The sequence below is a fragment of the Labrus bergylta genome, chromosome 3 (genome assembly GCF_963930695.1).
Source record: "Labrus bergylta chromosome 3, fLabBer1.1, whole genome shotgun sequence".
NCBI lineage: Eukaryota > Metazoa > Chordata > Actinopteri > Labriformes > Labridae > Labrus > Labrus bergylta.
The window spans coordinates 30,659,151-30,674,375 of record NC_089197.1 but is presented as its reverse complement, the minus strand read 5'-3'; the positions used below and the strand labels follow the sequence as shown (position 1 = coordinate 30,674,375).

The window sequence follows — 15,225 nt, the reverse complement described above, 5'->3', positions numbered from 1 at the left end:
AACACACCTCTCAGGCCATATATAAAGGCATAAGGAATATTCAAATAGTTTATTTGCATCAGACAGAGCTGTTGTCTGTACTATTATTCATTTAGGATGGCAATTAAGAAAAAATGTCATCAGAAATCAAAGTGACAATTTGATTTTTATTTCAAGTTGCTTTCTGTAACGCTGCTGAAATAGTCCATTCCATTGGACAACAGCAGCTGTCAATCAAATCACCTGGGCCAATGGGATGCAGTCTGTAGCCAACAGGTGAACTAATCACCTAATTGAAACAATTCACAAGCAGTCAGCCAGAAGGTCAGGACACAACCATCTCTCAAACAGTCATTGTGAACTTCTGAAAGTGAAAACTTGTTACTTTGAACCCTGGACACAAAGCTGGACTTTTTCTTTACCTGGTGAGTCAAATCTCCCTATCAATTGTGCAAAGTGAAGCTCAAGTTCATGCTAACAAGCATTCAATCAATTACCAGAGACTTCAAGCCCTTGAGGAGCTGATGTGCTGCTGCTGCTGCTGCTGAGGAGGTGGATTGTTTCCAGACTTTGAACACTGGTCAGGCAAACATTGCTGGAGCAATGTGCAGATGAAGATGGCGAGCTAAAGGATCAACCTCAAAACCTCGTGGAGATTCCCCCAAAAGGCAGGCCTCAAGCCTGGCTGTTTGGCTGAATGGTGTGGGAGGATTTCCCCTGCCTAAATCAATCTGCACACACATGACTATACCTGCAGTAAGTGTAATGTGTTTGGGGCACGGATTTGTCTGAAGAGAATTGCTATAATTGGGAATATTTAGTGTATTGATAATTGTCTGATGTATGGAGGGTAAAAGGTGCCCTGACAGAAACTAAATTTTGAAGGCCTGTTTTATTTTATTTTGTGATTTCCTTGATTGACTTCAAGTGTTTTTGTTTTTTTTGTTACTTGTGAAAAATAGAACATTGTGAAATACAACATTTTGTGTCTTGTGTTTTAATTAACTCTCCACCAGCTCCAAGAGTTGAACCTTATACTCTAGCCCTGTAGACATTTAATTTGTTGCATTTTGCCTTTTTTGATAAATTATTATTTCTACATCCATATTTTATTTAAACAAATTTTGTATCCTGAGTGTTACATTTCTCTTCCATTTGTCTGATAGTCCAAATATTTTTATAAAGGCTAACTGTAAAGTGTGTTCTGTTTATAATTGTTTGTTTTCTATATTACCACAGATATAAATGACCTGAAGTAAGCTATCACTGGCTCAACAGTTGTGTTGCACGGCTCCTTTCAGATCTTCAATCGGCTGACATAGAAGTAAAAAAATACTCTCAAGTGAAGTTTAAACTTTTCATGGTTAACATAAAAAAAGATAACGCTTAAAAATATTAGGAAAGTATTATGTAAGAGCAGATAACTTTAAGAACTTTTGTTGAACTTTGCTGTGTCTCTACTTCAAATTATTTTTGACTATTGTTTACATAAAACACATTTCTGACATTTAAACTACTGATTCAAACAAACAATAAATTGTTATCAAGATGAGTTGAGTAACATTCTTTTAAATATGTAAAAGGTTTTATTTTATGTAATCATTGAAAACAGTTCATTGTATTTGTTATCAAATTCACTTTCATGGTCACACAATTGTTAGATTTAGTACAAAGTGTGGTCAAAGCTTCACTGTGTCGAGCCAAGGAAATATACACCTCTTTTAAGAAAGATATATTTAAAATACAAACTCTGAATAGTTAAAACATTTTAATTTAAAATTAGTGTTGAATTGTTTACTATAATATAAGGTGTATGCATAGGCCTGTACACGTGTTGTACAGATGTGGTGCACTTAAATTGGGCCACAAAAACAATATTTTTGGGATGTCATTATAAACACAAATTTGTGAAACTTGGAATATAAAGTAATGAGGGACATTGATCCTAAGCATTTTATCCAAACACAATATGTCACAAAAGATACAGCACAATCTCTCAACTGGTTTCCTCTGGTATGTGATTCAGGGTTCTCCTCTACATGTATCAGAGGCTCACAGGCGGTTATACCGACCTGAGAAAACATGAGAGGAAGATGGATTTCAGAAGGCAGGAGGGGGGAAGGGCAGGAGAAACAGAGAGAGAGAGAGAGAGAGAGAGAGAGAGAGAGCAGGCTCAGACAGACAAGTGAAGGGAAGCAGAAGTTGATGGAACAAGATGTCACCATTGATGGGTCATTACACCCAAGTAAGCATGGGACACTAGCTGGGCCTGTTCTGACCCCTCTCTCTTTATCTCTTTTTTTTGTCTCCCTCTCTGACAAAGACTCCAAAACATGCCATTACCTTAGTTTCTTAATGTGACTTTACAGACTCTGCGCCGATTATCCGCACAGGACAACAAATCATAGCAGTTCAGTGTCGCAGCGCTCCTAATTGGCCCTCTTATATCCACACAGATGTGTTTACATCTCCAGGTCAATTGAATTAGGTCTTATAATGAGCCTGGGTGCTGACTCTGAAATGCTGCTCAGCACATTGAGGCATAAACCGGCACAAATCAGGTGAATCCAGTTAGGAGTGTTTACACTTTACAGCACATGCACGCAGTATTTGTCTCACGGTCCCTGGTCGCACCTATCCTGTTGCTCATTATCATGACTCTGAGCCTGCACGAGGGTCAGGGCAACGGCGTCTGTGATGCCACATGAACGAGTCGAGAAGAGGTCGGGAAAGCGACACTAATCTATAAATCCCCAGTGTGAGAGTTTAATAGTAAAGCTCAGCCATTATTTGTTTTAAAGCTTACTCATTATTTGACTACTTAACAATGCACAATGTCCAGATCACATACCCACTGACCACATTTCCAAGCTCAGCCAATTAGGACCTGAGGATGCGGCAAGTGAGATGTTAACATAAGAAAGAACTTTGGGTGCGATTATTAAAAAAAAAAAAAAAGTGTCTTGATCCGGTGATCTGCCAGTGATTTGGAGCAATAACGAATGTTTTGTTTCTTCTGATGGACTGTGATGTGAATATGACAGAGTGGGATTAGGATTTGATGGTCCTCAGGCTGCTCAGTGGCAGGGAATAGAGAGGTCATCGTTTAAGTAACAGGACTGGAACAGATAGAGTCACTCGAGGGTGAAATGTAAGAATGTTTATGAGCTTTCACTGTCTTAAATCAGCTACTTATACATCATGCTATTTGCATTGTATATTAAACAACCTTTTTTATAAAACTTACAAAAAACAAAGGTCATTTTTTTTAACCAACCTTACTGTGCAATGAAGATGACTTATTCTCAAAATATGTTTGAGGTTGAAAGTATACAAGATTCAGTGTATGTGCATGCAAACAATCCAGCACAAAAATGTCAAGCCTTGCCGTTTGAATTACTCAAATGAGAAAGTAATGTAGTCAGTGTGAGTTAAGAGTTGTACGTTTTGACACATGAAGAGGGAAGCGGACCACAGGGACCTCACATCAGCCTCTATGTGTGTGTTTAGACTAGTGAGTGGAACTAAAACCTGGCTCCTCAAACCAACACGCCTTGGCTCCGTTGGGACACACATAAGCGACAATAACAACCAAATTAACCGTGCACACGCAGCCATCGGTGTGTTGAGCTGATCTCAAGCTCAGTCAGCGGCTCTTGGGTCCAGTCTGGTCCACTGATTTTTTTTTTTTTTTTTTCTTTTCCAAGGGACCACAATGAGCCGCAGTGCAGCCAGGACTGTGTACTGTGAAATTAGAGCGGGGTGTGAAAGTGGAAAAACCAAATAAGCATGAGGTTGAAACACGGTATCACGCTCTCTCGCCTGTCTCATCCCGCGCCTCCACACTGTCAAACTCGATAAAGAGCAAAATTGTCCATGATCGGAAGTATCTTGGTTTCTCTGTTGTGACTAATGTGTTCATCTTTGCCTCAGACTGTCTCCTTTATCTTTAAAATGAATTATTAAACTGTTCACAAATCTCTCAGCCCACATATTTGCTAAAGAAAAGTCGTTTGAAAACAAATTGAAACGTTTTTCCTCACTTTTCTAAGCATTTTTTTTGTACATAAATGCAACAAAGTTAAAGAAACAACAACAGATAAAATAATGGATAAAGTCGTCCAGTGAGGCTGGGTGGCTTAATGACACTAAGATTTTCTTTATAAAATTGTGACAATATTGCATTTGATTTAACAAATTTACAGTGAAAAACACCTGGCTACATCCTGTCAGATTTATATCTGTCTTAAAGCACTGCCAACTTCAACAACAGAGGCTATACAATTTTTTTTCTGTTTCTTTTTATACATAACCTTATTTTTCCTGGGCAATTAAGAGCATTTGCATAATTTAAATTAATGGTAAATACTTTTAGATTGATCTGGAAGCCCATTCCTTAAGTTAGAGTAGTTGCTCTATGCCTGAAATGAAAGGTGAAGCTCGGCTGAAGGTATAGTATGCGACCGTCAAGTTGCTGTTGTTCAGATGTCCTACAGCAGAGACGGACATTGATGGGAAGCAAGACACAACCCCGTGTTTTACTACTAATCATAAGTGATGGTTTACCATATGTATAATTATGTTGTTTAATTCAGAATCAGTCTCATGTCGTCTTTGACAAATTGACACTGATGATGCCCTTTAAGAAATGATCTCAAATATTTTTCTGTCCATCTGAAATCCTCCTCTGACATGCTTCTGCCTTCATGCTGGCAACTCTGATAGCATCCCATCCACAGGGACCTGAGTAACACTGCTTGATTCACACCCACCCCCCCCGCCCCTCACACACACACACACACACACACACACACACACACACACACACACACACACACACACACACACACACACACACACGCAGACACAAAGTTAAAGTTTGTACACAGAGGTCAAAAGTCTTATAAGAACAAAATGCACAATTGCATCCCTAACAATCCTCCACCAGAGGAACTTCTTTCTTTTTTTGCTAGTTTCAGTACAACAAACTGTGATGAACAAACAACACACACGCTGACACCTCTCTCTGTTACCTTAACCCGACGGCCTTCGCTGTCTTGGTGGCATCAAAATGTCGTGTCTCCAATTTTAGTATCCTTCACCCCACACACACACAAACACACACAGACACATACAGCTGCTAAAACAGTCAACATGGGCCGGCAGAGAGCTGGTCTACAGCACTTTCCCCACACCAGGCCTAGTTATACTCTGCCTGTTTGAGGTACACTGATTACTGATATTACACACACACACACACACAAACATTCACACACACACTACCTTCACTGCAGGGTATGTGTAAACTCACCATGCAGAAGCAGGTCGCTGCATTAAACACAAGCATATGCTAGCAAGGAGTCTTACTATGATCTTGCACAGTGTACTCCACTAGACTGGGCTTCAGCACGCTACACTTGTCTGTATTCCACTGCATTACATTGGGCAGAGGCAGGCTAAAGCTAGCTGATGCACTGCCACTGTGTAACAATTGCAGGGCCTTACTAGCGAGATGCTAGGCTAGGCTAAAGTGAATCAAGGCCTCCTGCAGTCATTGGTGTGAGAGCCCATTTTCACAGTTCACACCCGACCTGCTAATGGCTGATCATTCATTCACGCTCTCTGTTGATTGTGCAGGCAGGGGGTTGGCCAATCGTACAGTTTGCTAATGTAGCGTACATAGTGAGGATAATCGGTGAGAGCAATAAGCATGCTAATGTTCTGTTGGCCATGAAAACTGAGGTTTGGTTTTACGTTAGAGCAGGATTATGACTAAGTTGTGCTTCGGTTGGGAGCTGCAGGTTGTAACAAGCAGTGAGTGGACATTAAGATTTTAAACTTTCACTCAGTAAAATCTGCCAATGTCCTCTTATTTCCATGATTACCTTTGGTGATAGTGTTACTGTCTAAAAGTTCTCTGACCATTGGCTGTGGAGTTAGAATAGTTTATACCAGATGAAATGCTGGACGTAGATGGAGACCTCTAAAAAAGAAATCTTTGTGTTCATCTTGATTGATCAGTAAGCCTTGGTTTTTGTAAAGTCTTAGAGGCGAGGAGCTGCTGGTTGTAAAAACTTTTCAAACTCGCAACGTCCTACAGCAGGTTGATTCATTCAAATAGAAAAGATGCTGTAAGTCTATACATATGTACTGTCGCTGTATTGATGGACAAAGCATTTTTTTATTAGCAGCTTCAACTGTTGGCACAATAAAAACATAGTTCCAGAATGGATTTTGTTTAAATTTTTCGTGTGTATATTATACATATTCTGAATAAATTATTTTGGCAACCTCTGTAGAATCCAGTGTTCATTCAGCCTCAATTTGTGCATATTAACACATAGACTGGATAATGCACCTTTTTCAATGAGGGTGAATGAATGAAACTGTTTTTTTCTGGAGTAAGTACGGGACAACTGCTGAAGCTGTTTGGAAACAAAATGTCATGGTGTTTCATATATTTCATTACTGGTTCTTGGTTTGGTTTTTATCGGCTGCACAGTTTCCCAGCATGCTATGCTAGATGCGGTGATGCAGAGAACTGAGTGAATTTCATCTTAAATGGATTGTTTGCATGCAATACAAAGCTCCTAATTATTTGGCCTGCCTGTTCAGTTAACAAGTACAGGCCAAACAGCCTCATAGTCAACAGAAATGTATAAAACCACAGTGGGCAAAGTGGTCCTCCATGGTCTTTTTCACCATTACACGAGCTGATATGTTTGATTATTAGGACAGCTTAGAGCAGAGAGGTTGAAGTTAAGAGTGAATACAGACTCTTTACTATTTATTAGACTTCCTTTAAACTCATTTAACTCAAAAACATTCCACAAGCAACAAACAGGCTATGCAACAATTTAACATTTTTACCTCAAATCTTTGTTTGTCTTACGTTAACTGTTTTATTTTCTCATTTATCTAATCTGCTTTGAGTTAGTAGACTAGTTAAATAGTTTGAGGTTATTTCTTCAATTGGAATGCTGTTTGCTTTCCTTGCAGCCATGTCTTTGTTCCAGTGCCAATTTGATACTTGATGATCTAAAAACCTCCAAAGTTTTGCATAGTTACAAGAATGAGGCCTTTCCTAATGAGACAGACAAACTAATCTATGACATTTATTCAACCTGATTATGTTACTAATTAGAGAAAAGAGATAGCGGGGGGACTAAGACTGAAGAGAGAAAGAAGCCTCACAAACAAAACCCTTTATTTATTGAGGCAGTGCGCCTCAGGCAGTTTGGGTCTGTTAATTGTGAAAGAATATCTCACTCCCTATGATTAATGCCATGGTATACCGTGAAACACTGCACACATCCTGCACTGTTTCCTCCTTTTCACTGTATTTAGAAATTCTAATTGACATAAAGCCTGTATCAGTTCAGCCTCCTCCGTGTCAGCTGTGAGCCGTGAGGCGTGCTGATGTGAAACATGTTGCATCTGCTTCGCTCACAGGTTTTTCACAGCGCATTAGGAGAACCTCAGTCTTTGAGATCACACCGCATTTTCTGTGCGACTTCACATCCTTACCCTGTGGATGAGCTCCACTCTGCTCCCCTGTCCATCTGGATATCCCAGCTCACCCCGTAAAGTCCACTACTGCCAAACATGACAAACTCCCTCAACTAGATTGGATTAGAGCACGAGAGAGAGAGCGTGCAGCCGCGGCCTCGGACTTAAATACTCTCCGGGCTTAAAAGGGAGTGATAGAGTTAGTTCCAAGGAAGCATAATTAATGTTCTTAATTGGGCCTTTCCTTACTGTGGAGACTGATAGTCCACTCATAGCCCGCCGTGGCTCCGGGGGCCACTGCCATGCGCTGTTAATGACATGTGCCCTGTGCTTGTCTGATCTCATACAGTTGCTGGCCTTTTCTTTGCAAAGATGTGTCTCACTCAACACTCAGCTGTGGTCAGAGGAAGATATGGAAAATATCACTGAGTTGCAGAGAAGAAACTCCTCACTTCCTTTTTTGGAACTCCATCATGTTATTGTAGAATGATCTACACCTGCTGTTGTAGATAAATTCAGGAAAAAGTGTCCCTCTGTTTCCTCTCTGATTGAGCTTTTGTCCACTACAAGATGGATTTAACCTCCTGAACCTGCTCTCCCCCAGAGGTCTCACTTACAAGCTCTCTCCTCCTGCCTCTGACCTCGGGCTTAGTGACATCAGATGGGCAGCGAGGTGTAAATCCGCTGCTCCCACAGACTCCTGCCCGTGTTAAGTCAGGTGTGACACATACGCATGTCTGGCTGGGAAAATGTACAGTTTGTCCTCTTCTGCTGGGAGAATGCAGGTAACAAGGTCTGTTTAGATGTAACATGTGCTGTAACAGCTTTAAAAGAAAACAGCAGCTTATCTATGGTCATCTTTTCTACAGCTTCAACCTTTAGGATGCTTATAAGCCACCATGCTAGTAACTGCTCTTTGTCCACACACCCAAACATGACATCAAAATGTACTGCATTTAAATATTGGTAAATCAAATGGCAACAAATATGATGAAAATATTAAGGATCACTAAATAATACTGGAAAAATGCATTCACGAAAAACAAAGGTCAATAAATTCATTTTGATCAACATTGCACAAAGAATTAGTTCATCTTAAAAACAATGACTCAAAAAACCTTATTTACATCTCATCAGTCAGTAAAACATTTGATCAGCTTACAAATGATAAAGATATCACTAAGGGCGGCTTTTTATTGATACAGTTTATAAATAAAAAGGAAAACTCTCGCCTTGTGTCCGTCACCTGTCGGCCATCCAACAACAAAAAATAAATTATTTGATTTATTACTTTAATTGAATATATTCAAAATGTAATGCCTGTATATGTCAAGTCCTGCAAAATAATATGTCAAACTTTCAGTAATGTAAGAGGACGAATTTACTTAACTATACGACTGCGTCTCACGTCATGTTGTCGGTGTGAAAGAAGTGCTGGTTATGAGACAAAAGTGGTTTTACTGAGAAGATTTTTGTAGACTTTATAATTTACTGGTCTGTGTTTTTTTTTCTGCATCCCACCAGCAGGGGTCAGTAGTGCTCTTCTATCAGAACTCCTCATCAACCATCCGAGAGGACTTCCTTTCACAAACCAGCTGCTCTGTCCTTTTTACGTGTGCTACACTGAGTATTTAAAATATACAAAACATTTGTCCAACATACCTGAATCGTCTGTATTATAATATATTATGTTATATGAAATTATATATAGATGTTGTCAAACTGAACATCCTGTAAATATCCCCACAATCAACTTAACAAACAAGCAGCAAATGAAACAGCTATGGAAGATGATTATTTTTTCATGCTTAGGCTTCATATTAAAAATGTGGATGAGGGTCAGTAACTCAGCGGAGAGCGCTCATTTTTAAATCCTAATGAACTTAGGTTATAGAGTATGGACGCTGATGCACAAAGGTAGATACAGACATTACCTTGTAATTGTTCAATTTAATCAGCATTTATAATATTCACCTCAGTGAATTCAGATACCTCATGACATTCTGGCCTAAATTTAAATTCACTTTCTTTCTATGTCTAATTACAAACCATCAGAGTGCATGTCTAACTATCTCTCTCTGCTGTCTCTGCGTGAGGCTGTCACTGTTGATTCTGCAGCATTTGCATTGAGTGACTATTAAAAAAACGACAAAGCAGGGATGACGATGAGGAAAGGAAATGTTTTTTTTAAAAATCATCTCGTAAAAAAAGTAAATACAGCTAAATCTGCACATGAGAAAGGATGTTGTTATATGTTCTTTTTTACTCTGTGGTCAGAGGGACGGGGTGGCAACTTCCAACACAGGGAGAGACTGACACACTTTCTCTCTGTGTTTCCTCCCTCAGGCGGAGCGCTAATTAAGAAGGGACTGTGGTTTTATTTACTGTCAGCTCCTGGCCCCTGGGTGCGTGCGTTTGTGTGTGTGTGTGTGTGTGTGTGTGTGTGTGTGTGTGTGAGAGTGAGAGCAGGACTGATTCTGCTCTGTCTGAGACCGTTCTCAGTCACACCAGTTTAGTCGGGCCTTGCCATTTTGCCCACATTCAGCCAGCGGCGCAGTGATAGAAGTAATGCTGACCATTATCCCGTGAGCTACAGCTTCTCTTAGGAGAGATTCTGCACAGAGATGTAGGGAGGTGCAGGGCACGGCAGTCAGCGCTGCGGGGAGAAATGTAATTACTATGCCCTCAATATAAAACAGATATCACAGATTCATCAAAGATGTGATGTGGACGTTCACTGTGAGTGAGGGAATGTGCTACAAACAGTTTTTCTTATCGGGCTCAATATATCATGATTAACTTAAACATCACTCTCTATGCTCTAAGATGTATTTTAATTACCAAACTGCCTTGACCTGTTTCTCTCAGTCTGTAAATGATTTCAAGCTGATTAGGGAGTGGGTTAAAATGTCCAGCTCTGCCTCATCAGTAGACTTCATTAAGCCTGCTCAATATAGTTACAGTCACTGCTTGGATATTTTCAGATACCGGTGTGTTGTGTTTCAGATTCTGATTTAGTCCTGTGATCTTTCTGTTTTGATTGTTAATGTAGTTCAGTTTTTCATTTTCAATTTACGACGAGACAGAGGGAAACAACAATTAAAACAAAACACCAGACAGCTCAGCGTAGACAATAAAGAGAGAAAAACATAAACTAATAAACATTAATCAAACATTTGACATTCTTTAGAATTATTTGACACAGTTTTACAACAATAATCACCATCGCTGAGTCCTGGCATCTCACATACTTTAAATAAGACCTCTAAATAAAAGTCAACATGTTCACAGTTCATTATTCAAGAAGGTCTCCACATTTTGATTAAGTCAGCTATTTTAAAGGTCCAATGTAACATGCTCCATGGTTATCTTATTCCAGTCAGAGAGTGTGGGGGACCTCGCAGGAAATCCAATGCAGAAGTATATTCTTTCTAACACAGCATGTCAGCACATTCATCAATTGTCTATGACGCACATTAGAAACATTTGAACTCGGAAGAAGAAAGACTGGATCAAGTTTAAGTTGAGTCCCAAACATTTCCTGCTTTTCATGCTGGAAAGTTTTCCAACATGTCAGTGATTTATTTGGCAGGACTAAAGACAGTTCATTAAGTTACCGGAATGAGTTTTTCTGCGCTCCCCTTAAATCTGTGTTTAAGATGGGGTGGAGAAAAAGTAACAGACATTGGTGACATCATAAACAGTCTGTTCAAAGATGCCACCCCAACATGTGTGATGTGAAAATAGAAAAATCAAGCACACATTATCTGATGATGTACTGTAAGGTGAACTGTGACCTCCTATTTAAATAAGAATAATCATATTTTTTGTGTGTTAGACGTGTGTGTGTGTGTGTGTAATTGATCAAATATGAATGAATTGATTGAACAGTTTTTAAAAAAATATTTCTGCAAACAGTAGTATGGTAGTAGTAGTAGTACTCTTTCCTGTTATGCTTGTTTCATTCAGCCGGATGAGATCAACCATCACTATACTCGATGTACTGTTCCTTCATACTGACATACGTTATTAGGTGGAAGATTTTCACATATAACAAATTCAAAACCCAAACGTCATCCATCAGGTAAGAGCCATGAGAATCATAAAGAAAACTACTGAGACCAAAACTCTGAAAATGAAGGACCTGGTCGATGGTAAATGAACTTGAGCTTGTGTTGCACATTTCTAGTCTTCTGAATACTCAAAGTGCTTTTTACACCGCAGGTCACACCTACACATCCACACACTGATGGCAGAGGCTGCTGTGTAAAGTCTTCATTAGAATTAACTAATCCCATTCATACATATTTACACGCTGCTGACAAAGCAGCGGGAGGAACTTGGGGGTTAAGTGTCTTGCCCAAGGACACGTCGGACATGTGGCTGCAGGAGCTGATGATTGAACTCTGACCTTCAGGGTAAGAGACGACCGATTCCACCACTGATCCACAGCTGCCCCTATTAACTATTCAAAACATGTACAGAGAAAAAAAAAACAATTACCAAACAGAATACAAAGGTCAAAGTAACCTCAGAGGTATATTTATGAAAGAAATGAAAACATATAAAACATTCATCAAATTTAAACAAATCTTCAAGTATGTCATTAAACTAAGGACTTCATTGTTACATCATGAATATACTGTGAATCCATTGACTCATTATTTATATTTTATCATGGAACATTTGTGTTGCTTTATGGTCATCTGTGTTCTTTGGTGTTATTTTAAATGCATTGGCCTTAATGGATTTATGTTCTTGCTCTCCATGCTTTTCTCTTCAAACTCGCTTGCCACTTACGCTAAATCCCCACTGTCTGTGTTGACTGTGGATGGTCATTTGTAGTTAAGCTGACAGTGGACATCCTCCCAACATCCGCTGATGTTGATCAAACAGAACCTGCAGTCCCCCACTGGCCCCAAGCTGATTCAAACAGTACCTCAGCAGGACGCTCTTTACAGGGTTCCTCCACGGCTCCATTTGTTGGTGACAGCGCTGCGGCAGAGGTGACACACCGCGGTGACAGGGGCAGCCCCCCCTCCTCCACCCTCTCCACCAACATCCACTCACCCAGCAGTGGTGCCCCTGTGAGCCCTGCACCTCGGCCATGTCAGTCAATATACCCCAGGCAGCCACACACACACACACACACACACACACACACACACACACACACACACACACACACACACACACACACACACACACACACACACACACACACACACACACACACACACACACACACACACACACACACACACACATACACAGACAACCTGGACGAAGAGAGGGAGAGTAGGTGAAAGAAAGGAAGTGGTGATGGATGGAAGAGTGTTTCAGACTCTCATTAAATGCTGTTGTGTCTGACAGCGACGATGCTGTAGCTGTTACGGAGAGTTGATGACCCAAGTGACCCGGAAAGCGAGGCGTGGCCCACACAGCTGTGGTCACCGTGGTGATCTCACACAGTGTAATTAATGCACACAATCAGAGGTGTCTGCATAAGTGTGTGTGTGTGTGTGTGTGTGCGCTCAGGATCACACACGTGCAGGGGTTTCGCCTGCTTATTACAACCAAACAGTGAGTTACAATCTGACAACAGAGAGCTCTGGGTAATTTCCCATCATGCCTCATCAGGAACAGCAGGGGGGCCAAGAGCCTCGCCACATCAGCTCACACTCGGACCTGGGTAGAAAATTACCATCATTAAACAGCGATGTGAGAGAGAGAGAGAGAAAGAGGGAGCCAAAAAAAAAGGAGAGCCAGCGACAGACAATGGGAGAGTGGGAGACAGGAGGACGGAGGGAATCAAATGAAAGGAAGGATGGAGTCAGACTACATACAGTAAATGCCAAAAATCAGGATGCAGTATTGATCAAGGTAAATAGAGTATCTGTGGGCCTCAAAAGACAAAATCTATGACACTATCCCACTCTGCAGAAAACACACAGAGCAGATCTTTACCAGTGTTCTTGTCTTTCTTTTCTCCGTCTGTCTGTTTGGCACTCTCATTAGGGACTGGCTGTGATTGCATTGGATTGAACGGTGACGCAGTATCGATCTTGTCAGCCCTCTGAGGACTGATGTAATCAGTGTCCTCTTCCTCTGGGGGGGGGGGGGGGGGGGGGGGGAGACAGGTGGGAGAACAAACAGGAGTTAAGCACTGACAACCATTATGAAAGGTAGCTGGTATATTTACAGTTTATATGTTGTGATTTACAAAGTATTGCACAGGGAAACACAATCACATGACTTCCTGTTGTACGGGTGGAAGTATTAAGACCTTTAACCTAAGTTAAAGTTGCAGTAGTATGCTAACAGTTTTTACTTTAAAGTAAAAAAAAAATACCAGTAAATAAAATTTAAAAAGTAGAAGTACCTTACGCAACTTGCTTCTTTTCAGAACAATCAACACGAGATACATATAACTGTATTGGAAGTGTTGATGCATATTTATTTTTATTTGGTTATTTTTTAATGGGTGGTGTTGTCTTATCAATGAATCATAATTGAGTTTTGGCTCATATTTTTCTAATTCTAATTTGAGTCTGAGAAGTAAATAAGAATAGCTTTAATGTCGTAAATTTAAACCGCACAATATTTTTCCAGGGTTGAAACAAAAAATGGAATAAAAATGTTAGGACTCAATAAATTACAGTAAATATAAGTATTTTTTTTAGGGGGGGGGGGGGGGGGGGTTACTCAGAGTGAAAGCATCGCTTAAAGCAAACACAGCCAGGCTTTTTCTTGTCAAATATTAATCTCTGCTTCATAACAGAAATGCACACGTAAAAGATCTGCAGCCAAGCTCCGAGCTCTCCTGTCTCATCTCAAGCTCGACTTGAAAAAGACATGTCAATATCTGACTGGAATCTATGAGGAGACGTTGGAAAAAAGTACTCTGTATCTGTAAAATCACAGCAGCTGTGAGAAGGAGACGAGTTCTGGTTGTTCTTGGAGGGACGGGATGTTTCCTGACAGTCTGTAGTCCTGCAGCTCCCCGCTTGTCTTGACAGCTCTACCAGGCCCATGGCTCTTCCTAACTCCTTCTGTCTTCATGTCTTTTTCCTCAGCCCAGTGCTGAAAGTGTTTACCCTCCCATCTTCTAACATTAACTTCTGTGTCCCTTCACATATGTCTGCAGATTGCTCTCACACACCTGGACTCCCTCTTACCCTTTTTCCTAATCCCACAGCTCGTTCTTTTTCTCCTCGGTCTGTCTGTCTCTCTTCCTACTGTTCTTTGCAACAAAAAAAAAACAGCCTCACTTGATCACTTGACTGAGTGTTCACCTGGCTGCTCTTCTGGCTCGGGATGAAAGGGAAAGGAAAGGAGATATAGGAAAAAAAACGAGATGGAAAATAAACAGAGAGAAAAGAGAGGGAGAAAGAGAGAGATAGAGTTGGAGACCCAAGAGGAGGGATGGACATATGCAGAACAGAATTCATGTTTTGTGTAGGAGCAGCATCCCCAAGCCTTTCTATAACACATACTGTATCTTTACAATAGCCACACACACACACACACACACACACACACACACACACACACACACACACACACACACACACACACATGCACACACACACACACACACACACACACATTTCCCATGTAAAGGCCTACACAGATGCGCTCTTGGTGTGGAGGAGAGAGAGAGGGAGAGAGAGAGAGAAAGAGAGAGCGAGTCTTTGCATGGATGACCCAGTTGGGCTTGTGCCAGTTCTGGAAGAG

General features: G+C 40.6%; 1 long non-coding RNA gene across 1 annotated transcript; it reads left to right on the top strand.

Annotated features, from left to right (window-relative positions):
- On the top strand, positions 1-1,531 carry LOC114920519 (uncharacterized). Its single transcript, XR_003809056.2, has 3 exons — positions 1-404; positions 480-735; positions 1,219-1,531. It is a non-coding gene; the product is annotated as an uncharacterized lncRNA (long non-coding RNA).
- Positions 1,532-15,225: the final 13,694 nt, after the last annotated feature.